We start from the raw sequence: 11,383 nt of genomic DNA, 5'->3' as shown, positions 1-11,383 counted from the left end.
CCACACCTTAGTGAACAGCATGTAAGGCAACGGGCCTTACACACTTGTTTTTAACTAGTGCTGTCTCTTCCTCTACATAACAATGACTCAACATTAACCAGTGTTTGTGTTCACATTGTCTCTTATCATTCCACAGATGCAATTACATCCAATCAATAATAAAAACAAAATATTCATATTGATTTCTTCTATGTAAATCCAAAGTGTGACGAGATTTTAAATATCCATTCATCTTTCATCATTTGAGATCAATTTCTTGCTCCTCCATAACGTCCTCATGGCAATTTTCACTTCTGCATTCCTCAGTGTATAAATCAGAGGGTTGAGCAAAGGTGTCCCAATTGTATAAAAACAGCTATCATCTTATCCATGGGAAAGGTGGTTGCAGGATGTGTGTATATAAATATGCATGGACCAAAGAACAAGATGATCACGAGGATGTGGGAGATCAGGTGGAGAGAGCTTTCTTCCTCCCTTCAGCACTATGCTTCTTCAGGGAATGCAAGATGACAACATAGGAGAACATCAGCATGACAAAACTCACTTTGCAAATGGCACCAATATTGGAAACCAGGAGTAGGTTGATCACATAAGTGTCTGAACAGGCAAGTTTCAACAAGGGCTGCAAGTCACAGAAATAGTGATCCAGAACATTGGGGACACTGAAAGGCAAACTCAAGAGAAGAAAAGTTTGAGTGGAAGAATGTACACAGGATCCCATCCGAGCCACAGCCACCGACACACCACAGACCCGGTGGCTCATGATGGTCATGTAGTGCAGGGGTTTAGAGATGACCACATAGCGGTCAACAGCCACGAAGATAAGGATGAATATCTCCAGGCAGCCAAAGAAATGGGATGAAAAGAGTTGGATCATGCACTCAGTGAAAGAGATTATGGTCTTCTTCAAAAGGGTATCCACAATCATTCTAGGGGCTGTGGAAGTAGACTACAGGCTGATATCCTTGATGAATATAGATGGAAAAATCCTCACTAAAATACCAGCTAACAGAATACAGCAACACATACATAAAATTTTTCACCATAATCAAGTGGAATTCATCCCAGGGATACAGGGTTGGTTCAATATACACAAATCAATAAATGTGATACACCATAGTAAAAAATCAAACACAAGGACCATATGATCATCTCTATAGATGCTGAAAAAGCATTTGATAAAATTCAATATTCATTCATGACAAAGACCCAAAGACCCGCTATAAGTTAGGTATAGATGGAAAGTATCTCAACAGAATTAAAGCCATATATGACAAACCCACTGCAATATCATCCTGAATGGGGAAAAGCTGAAAGCTTTTTCTCTAAGAACAGGAACTAGACAAGGATGCCCACTCTCACCACTCCTTTTCAACATAATGTTGGAAGTACTGGCCAGAGCAATCAGAGAAGGGAAGGAAATAAATGGCATCCAGATTGGAAAAGATGAAGTCAAACTGTCCCTGTTTGCAGAGGACATGATCCTATATATTGAACAGCCTAGAGCCTCTACAAAAAAACCTCTTGGAGTTAATAAATGCTTTCAGCACAGTAGCAGGATACAAAGTCAACACACAAAAATCAGTAGCATTTCTAATCTCCAATAGTGAACATGCAGAAAGGGAAACCAAGAAAGCTAGCCCATTTACAACAGCCACCAAAAAAATAAAATACTTAGGAACTGAGTTAACCAAGGATGTGAAAAATCTCTATAATGAGAACTACAAACTACTGCTGAGAGAAATTAGACAGAATAGAAGATGGAAAGATATCCCATGCTCTTGGATTGGAAGAATAAACTTAGTGAAAATGTCCATACTACCCAAAGTGATATACAAATTCAATGCAATCCCTGTGAAAATTCCAATGACATTTTTCTCAGAAATGGACAGAACCATCCAAACGTTTATATGGAATAACAAAAGATCACACATAGCCAAAGCAACGCTGAGCAAAAAATAAATAAATAAATAAAGCAGGAGGAATAACACTACCTGACTTTAAAATATACTACAAAGCTATAATAACCAAAACAGTATGGTACTGGCATAAAAACAGACACAATGATCAATGGAATGGAATAGAGAATACAGAAATCAATCCACACACCTATAGTCATCTGATCTTTGACAAAGGCACCAAGCCTATACACTAGGGACGAGAGTGCCTCTTTAGCAAATGATGCTGGGATAACTGGATATCAATATGCAGGAGAATGAAACTCAACCCATACCTTCTACCATACACTAAAGCCAACTCAAAATCGATTAAAGAATTAAATATACACCCTGAAACAATAAAACTTCTTAAAGAAAACATAGGAGAAACACTTCAAGAAGTAGGACTGGACACAGACTTCATGAATATGACCCCAAAAGCACGAGCAACCAAAGGAAAAATAAACAAATGGGATCATATCAAGCTAAAGAGCTCCTGCACAGCAAAAGAAACAATTAACAGAGTTAAAAGACAACCAACAGAGTGGGAGAAAATATTTGCAAAATATACATCTGACAAAGGATTAATATCCAGAATATATAAGGAACTCACGCAACTTTACAAGAGAAAAGCAGGCAACCCAATTAAAAAATGGGCAAAAGGGCTGAGTAGGCATTTCTCTAAGGAAGATATACAAATGGCCAACAAACATATGAGAAAATGCTCAGCATCACTCAGCATTCGGGAAATGCAAATCAAAACTACACTGAGATACCATCTCACCCCAGTTAGGATGGCTAAAATCCAAAAGACTCTGAACGATAAATGCTGGTGAGGTTGCAAAGAAAAAGGAACTCTCATACATTGTTGGTGGGACTGCAAAATGGTGCAGCCTCTATGGAAAATGGTATGGAGGTTCCTCAAACAATTGCAGATAGATCTATCATATGACCCACCTGTCCCACTGCTGGGAATATACTCAGAGGGATGAAAATCATCAAGTTGAAGGTATACCTGTTCCCCAGTGTTCATCGCAGCACTCTTTACAATAGCCAAGATTTGGAACCAGCCCAAATGTCCATCATTGGATGAGTGGATATGGAAAATGTGGTATATCTACACAATGGAATACTACTCAGATATAAAAAAGAATGATATACTGCCATTTGCAACAACATGGATGGACCTAGAGAGAATTATATTAAGTGAAACAAGTCAGGCACAGAAAGAGAAATACCACATGTTCTCACTTATTGGTGGGAGCTAAAAATAAATATATAAATTCACACACACACAAGAAAATATTGGGGTGAGAAGAAGACATAACAATTACAATTCCTTGAAGTTGATATGACAAGCAAACAGAAAGGACATTGCTGTGTGGGTGGGGGGAGAGGGAGGTGGGAGGGAGGTTTCAGTAATGGGCCACAATAATCAACCACATTGTATATCGACAAAATTAAATTAAATTAATTAAATTAAAAAATATATATAAAGCCATTGCAAAAAAAAAGAAAAAGGCATCCATAATCATTCTTGGGGCTGTGGAAGTAGAGAAGAAGGTATCAGATAAGGATAAGTAGAAAAGGAAGAAGTACATGGGACTCTGAAGTGCTCGACTGGTCTTGATGGTAACAATAATCAGCAAGTTACCAAACAATGTCCCCAAGTAGAGAAGGAAGAAAGTGGCAAACACTATTTTCTTCCTAACAGGATCCTGTGTTGACCCAATCTGAATAAACTCGGTCACATTATTATTCAGGTGCATGATTTCATGAATGAGGAGGAGTGAGTGTGAAGTGGTTTATCTGCAAAAATAAAAAAAAATTATGATGTACTATGTGGTGTTTTGAGATATTTTAGCAAAATAAATATTTCTCATCTGGGCTTTCTGTGCCTAGTTTCTTAATAAGTCACTTAAACACTTGTTCCTCAATTTTAATGAAAACCTCATAGGGTGATTTTGAGTCTCGAATACACTTATGAATGTGATACTTTCCTGCAGCATTCTCACAATATAAACCCTTGTTAGTTTTGTCATATTCTGATTAATTTTGCCAATTCAATGAATGAAAAGTTAGGAAGTATTCATCTATCGCAATATTAGCCTCATGTTTTAATATTTAATAACTATCAGGGTACATGTTTTAGATTGTGTATAACTGAATATTTAGTATATAGTTTACTGCACTCAGAGGTTCATTATGTAAATATAAAGTCACACACCAATGCCATCACCCTGTAGATAATTTTTATTTATGCATATTTTATATATTTTATATCCATTATACATTTTATGTAGATATATATTATTTACAATTCCATAACATGCTCCACTCTTTTGCACAATTTCTCACAGATGTTCCAACGTGAAAAGAGGAAAAGTGAAAGGAAACATTAATAGCCTCTAAGTAATCTGCTGCACCTGTGAAGTGCTGTATGAACAGAAGTACTTGATATATATTAATGAACGAAAGGGAATGTTCTGTGATAGATGCTAATATCTCAAATATTCCCATTATCAATTTTCTTCTCCTAACTTATTAAAAGCACTTCTTACAGCATTCAGAGTCCCTGAGGTTACATTTAAATGAAATGAGGATGGGGTATTATTACACAATTGTTCATGTTTTCAATATCCAGGTTTTTAGTTTAATCATTTTGTAACTGCATGGTTTGGAGAGATATTACCAGGCAGTTGGCATAGGACCAGATTATGGTTGCAATCCTTAGCATAGTTTTTATTATCTGGGTATCTGGAAACCCCACGTTTCTCAGAGCAGAGATTCAGAAGAGGGAGGTAGATGTGCTTTTGGAGAAGAGGAATAGTAGGTAATCAGTAACTGACTTCTTTATTCAATTTGCTTTCCATCCTTGAAAGTAAACATTTATTCAACTTTAAAATGTAACTTCTTTCAGGACAGATGTATTTTCTTAAATTTAGAAAAAAATAGTATCAAAGGGCTTCACTTTTAAGAACTATAACTTTTCTCTAGATCTTTCTTGTCAAGATGAGATTGAAGGGACACATATGCAAGTAAATGTATGTGTATAAACTAACATGTAATTTATTTAAATATAATCTGGAAACATACTTAGCCCATTGTGTTCATCTCCAGTCCCATCCACACCTTCAATACATTGTGTTGAAAGTTGTGAGTTGGCCTAAGCACAGAATATGATAGACAGCAGTGACACAAAACATCCCTTATGTAAATTTCTTGCTCTGCCTTGGTAAATTTTCTTCTTATCAATAAACCTGAAATCTACCTTATCTTACTCTTAATTAAAAAATACTCTTTGGAAATATTTATAAACTTACTCACTTTCAGGTGCCGAGAATTTTTTAAAAAGTATCTTTGGGTTCTTTAATCTTTTGCATGAATTAACTGTAACAGAACTGAGTACCTTAATCATCACAATAAACTCAATCTTTCCTTTATTCATTTCCAAGAGTGATCCATCATGAAATATTTCTACTTGAAATATGGTTTTAGAAGCTTTGGGTGCATGATAATGTAAACGTCATTATCACAACCAATGACCCATGATCTTGCCTATTCCTTTGAGTGTATAGCTTTTGGTCTGCATATTGGCAATCCCATTAGACTATCCAGATCTAGAACAAGTTTATTTACTTCAAACATTTGGACATAGAGTTTTACGATAAATTAATAATCAGAAACACATACATTTTAATTAACTTGGTAGTAACTGTTAAATCCTTATCAAATATTTAATCAATATTTTAATCAAAGGTCATTAACTGTGTTCTTTCCTGGGAATCCTTTCCATTTCTTCAAACATCTTGAAACCTCAAAACCTGGCTATAGAAAATCCTCCTCAAAGATGCCTTCAATGGCAGTCCTGTGGTAAAGGAAATTATCTCTGCTACATCCTAAGAGGTTTCCTTATATCCCTTCTTATGGTATTACACATAATTGCTTAAGTGCAATTGTGTGTGTGCTCATTTTAGCTTCCATCCTGGAATAAGAATATTAGAAATCCCATAAAATGTTCATCTTAAGAACTTGTTGTTGCTTTACATGAATCCTTTGCTATTAATGAATGCACGGAGGTCCTTAACATTCTTTATATCCTCCTGATGCTAATGCCTAGTATTGTGTATGTCTGTGTATGGCTATGTCCACTATTTTTTCAGTCATGTTAACACATTTCATCGGATCCTCAAAGGAATCAGACACAAAAATGGGTTACAGTGGACTAGAGACAAGACATCACCAGTAATATAGCACATCTTCTAATAATGACTGAACTTACCTCAACTCTTCAAGATTAACCAATCTCAGAATGGCTATACTGGTCAAAACAATAGTAAATAGACAAGTGTCAGCACTGGAGTTAACAATGAAGAACTGAAGGAAAAGCAATTAAGAAGAGAAGGCTAGATGAGGGTGGAAAACAGAGTAATAGGCTGCTCCTTCTATGATTCTGTGTTGGATTGCAGAGGATGCAGAAGCATTGCTTTCCTCAAGGACTCTCTCCTAAACTCCCCAACCCTCCCTAAATCAGTGACACTAGACTTCTGTCTTTCAGAGAATCTCTTTACTCACTTCATTTATACACAGAATTTACCATTCACCATGGGAAGGAAAACGGATTGTACAAAGCTCTTTTGTGCCCCAAAAGCCCACATTAAAGAGTGATGTAATCTACACACTTTCAGCTTCTCATCCTGTGTAACTGAATCCCATGATTCTTTCTATCTGGTCAGGAGATGCTCTGGAAAACAACCTGGCCTGAAGACCAAAAGGTCATCAAAAAATTCAGTACCCATTATCTATGCTTCCTATATCTTTTTTTCCCAAATGTCATAAAGTTAATACTTAATTATTCCTCTTCCAAAATCTTACTAGACAGAGAACAAAAGTATTGTGGAGGAGCAGGGACAGATAAAATGACAAGTGGAAGAAGGTCAGGTAGAAACATATATTGAGGAAAAGAGATTTTTACCCAAAATATTTTCAGCAACACAACTCCACATTTATGCTATTTTATCTATTATCTTAAATATTTAGTGTTTAGCCTCCTCATTTTCATATTTGCTCAGAACATTCTCTGAGGCGTAGTCATTCAACTTTTCAAACTAAATTGCAGATATGCATGAATTGCAAATTACTTCTATGACAATATTTAAGAAACACACCGGGAATAATAATTCTATACTGAGATATACAATATTCTGTTCAAATCTGTGACTTTGAGATGGAAATGCTGGCATTCTACAGGAGCTTTATCAAGATCACTGTTCGGCATTAACCTTTTCTATAATTGTTTATCAGGCATAACCTCTTCTGAATTTCTGGTACCCATAGGTCTCCGTGGAGACTTATCTTGCCTAGCTACCTTAAAAAAATAATAATTGTGAGCTACTATTAACTCTTTCATATCAAGAAACTATAATGAATTTAGGATATGAAATGTACTCTTCTCCCCCTACAACAATGATGGCTTTTCACGTACCTAGTGCTCATAAATATTTGCTGACTTCAAAAAATTGTTTTACACCAAAGCTTGTATTTCATTCCATTTATTTTCTACATAACAGTAAACCTTTAAAAACTCTGAGTTATTCATATTCTTCTATTTCTTTCTCAGTATAGTCACACCGTATGTAAATATATTAAAAAATTATATTGGGTCAACCTGTAATGATGACTCTCTGAGCTCAAAAAATAGGAATAATGTCACTTACCTGTTAGAAGACCTTCTAAATTAGTGTCAAAACTTTTCAACCCTTTTTGAAAGCAGCCTTCCCAAAGAATACTTTTTTAAAACCCCTTTCTACATTCCAGAGGAAATATGTTAATGCATAATGATGGAAAACACTAGCATCCTAGAGGGTATTATTCCCTAAAGTTTTCCTTCTTTTGCTAATCAAAAACATCCCAGATGTTGTAATAAAGTTAAATTTTGGTTTGCCTATGAGAATAGCAAATTAACCCTTCTCATATTCAGTAACCAGATACAAACAAGGCTGTTGTGCCTCAGACACACCAGAGGTGTCAGAGAAAAAGGGGCTGGGGTTGTCAAGAAATTAGTTAATGGACACAAATAATGCGTATGTTTCATAAATATGAATATGCTCATTATCATGATTTGATTATCACATATTGTACATAGGTGTTAATATTCAACTCTATACCCCACACACATGTATAATCAATTATGTTTCAATAAAAAAATGGATGGTGAAGTGGGTGATACAAACAGGAAGAAGAAAAAATGGTGTCATTGGTTAAAGAGTAAGTGGATTACAAAGAAATATCTGTTCCCACACAATGCCCTAAATTCCCACTCCCTGCATTAGAAAACAAACTTCTCCAGCTCCTGTAGTATATTTGTATATATTTATGAGTACAGTTCAGGGAAGCCACCGTGGGGTCTTGAAACCAGAGGTGTGATTATGTGGGCTACAGAAAAACCCCACCAAAGAAGCACAGATTTACAGCAAGTGGTCAGATGATTGACTGGTATACTGAGCACTGAATCTCATGTTTCAAATTTATTTCCATTTGTTTTACTAATCCATGTTAGTAAAAAGACATTTATGAAGCAATACATTTTCTTGAAATAATTTTACTTCAAAAAGTATTTACTGTTTTTATGTATTACAATTTTTTTATGTAATAGCCCCAGTGTTTATCTCTTTCCATAATTTACATCATTTAATTTATATAATGGTCCCATGTAGTAGATACTAAATTTAACATTTCATGTAAGAGAAAACTAAGACATGCAGAAGTTAAGCAACTTGCCTGGGTTCCATGTTTAGTAAATTCAATTCTGAGATCTGTACTAATGACTGTCTTATTTTGTGTTTTCTCCTCATTCCACACATTTTCCTTACACTAGCCTAAATTGAAACCTGGGGAGTACTTGAAAGTGCTGATGGTGAAGGACACTTCTAATGGCTAAATAATAGTACCTCAGGTTGAGGACTTTGAAATTAATAGTACGTCAGTGAGGACAGGTTTAAATTCAGGTAGCCATGGGATATACAAACGAAAATATTTGGTAGAGGGCTGCATTTTTTTAAGTATAAATTTCAAGTCAGTACTGCAGAACTCAATTTGAAAATCATTAGTTTTAAGCGGTAGCTTAAATATGAGATTACCTGTATCACCCAAAGAAAACAGATAAGGAAATTCAAGTGAACCGATAACAAAATGTAGAGTTACACCAACATTTAAACGAATCCCTGAATGATCCCAAGAAGTGTGTTCAAAGAATCATGATAAAATTATGAAAGAGAAACTATATGGCACTGGAAGGACTAGGCTAAAAAGGAAGGAATGCATGAGTTTTCTGCATAAAATGACCACATGAGCACTTGTGTCTGAAACTCACACACATGCAAGTCCTGATTGAAGGATCAACCAATAGATAACTGTAAAATAGGAAAAATTTTTAATGTTTTTATTTTAACTTCTCAATATACATTGTAGTTGATTTTCTTGTCCCTTTACCCATTCCTCTTTCCCCCCACCTTTTCTCCCCTCCACAGCCCACTACATCATATCTGTTCACTTGTCTTAACAAGTTTAAGGAATTGTTGTGACTGTTGTGTCTTCTTCCCCCCCACCACTTTTTTTGTTTGTATATTTACAACAGAGTGAAAAGACAACCAAGAGAGTGTGAGAAAATATTTGCAAAATATACATCTGACAAAGGATTAATATCCAGAATATACAAGGAACTTTATAGCAAAAAAACAAATAACCCAATTGAAACATGGCAAAAGAGCTGAATAGACATATATCTTCTCAAAGGAAGGTATACGAATGGCTAACAGACACATGAAAAAAATGCTCAACATCAGTCATCATTCAGGAAATGCAAATCAAAACCACTTTGAGATACCATCTCACTCCAGTTAGGACGGCTAATACCCAAAGGACTGAGAATGAAAAATGCTGGTAAGGTTGCAGAGAAAAAGGAACTCTCATATACTGTTGGTGGGACTGCAAAATGGTGCAGCCTTTATGGAAAATAGTATGCAGGTTCCTCAAACAATTACAGACAGATCTACCATATGACCCAGTTATTCCACTGCTGGGAATATACCCAGAGGAATGGAAATCATCATGTCGAAGGGATACCTGTACTCCCGTGTTTATTGCAGCTCTATTTACAATAGCCAAGAGTTGTAACCAGCCCAAATGTCCATCGTCAGATGAGTGGAAAAGGAAACAGTGGTATATCTACACAATGGAATACTCCTCTGCTATAAAAAAGAATGAAATACTACCACTCGCAACAACATGTATGGACTTAGAGAAATGTATGTTAAGTGAAACAAGTCAGGCACAGAAATAGGGATACCATATGTTCTCACTTATTTGTGCGAGCTAAAAATAGAAAAATTTTGAATAATGGCTATAAACAAGAAAAAAATCTTATTTTGTTCCTCAAACACTAAGAAAGTCCTGTAAATTGTAAGCACTTATTGATGGTTGTGTTCATGATTTACCTTGTTCTTCACTATATCTACTGTAGTAAGTATTTATAAACTATAATTTATAGTTTGTGATTAATAATCATTTAGTGAGGAAATGAACAAAGAAAAAAATGAAATCAAATTGAGAAGGAAGTTAGTAACAATTTATAATTACCTTTTCCAGAAATCTACCTCTGTAATGGTAAATGAAATAAGAATCACTAATTCTTCTTGAATGACACTAAGACCACTCATTTAGAAAGCTTGAGATAGAACAGAGGTTAGATCTCAGGACACAACACTCCTTCAGTAACCTTTCAGAAATGAGACTTTCTTTTCATAGCTTTTATAGATGAGACTTACTAGCAATCAACAGCACTGGGACACATGAAATGAGATGTTGAAAATGTTAGATTGTCCTCATAATAGAATGTGGTATTTTTCATGATGTAGTGGGGAGTGGAATGTAGTATCAATAAGAAGGATGCATTCAGCATTTGGTGGACATTTGCTGCACAATATGAAAAAGTTCATAGCAAGATAGAATTGAAATATAATAGAAACATTTTAATGAACTTCTTGAAGTATCTTCATATCTAAATTCCTGTGCAAATTCATCCTGCCTGCCTCATAAGGATACTAAAGATGAGTTGTAAAAGTCTTCTTAGTGGACAGTGGACCCTCCTTGTTATACTTGACAAAAATCTATTTGCTTATTGAATAACTGAACCCAGAGTTTCCTCTGAGAAACCACAACTTGTCCATACTCAGAAAATATGGTTTGAGGAGTTATATTTCCAAGGACGGAAATATGATTCCTGCTCAGTCCATCAGAAAATATTTTCCCAAGGCTGTAATGATGTGGTCAGGGATCTATTATAAATGAGAGGCAAAGCCAATACTTTTGTTTGGAATATTGAGAAAAGTTTTTTTCTAATGGAGTTTATGAGAGGACAAACCCAGAAATCCTTTTTATAGTCGTAC

General features: G+C 35.4%; 1 pseudogene; it reads right to left on the bottom strand.

Moving 5' to 3' along the window:
• Nucleotides 1–228: 228 nt before the first annotated feature.
• LOC134361035 (olfactory receptor 4C16-like) lies at nt 229–3,706 on the bottom strand (annotated as a pseudogene).
• Between the last annotated feature and the right edge of the window lie 7,677 nt (nt 3,707–11,383).

The sequence above is a fragment of the Cynocephalus volans genome, chromosome 12 (genome assembly GCF_027409185.1).
Source record: "Cynocephalus volans isolate mCynVol1 chromosome 12, mCynVol1.pri, whole genome shotgun sequence".
Lineage (NCBI taxonomy): Eukaryota > Metazoa > Chordata > Mammalia > Dermoptera > Cynocephalidae > Cynocephalus > Cynocephalus volans.
Note: the sequence above shows the minus strand (reverse complement) of the source record. Positions and strands in the feature narration are given on the sequence as shown.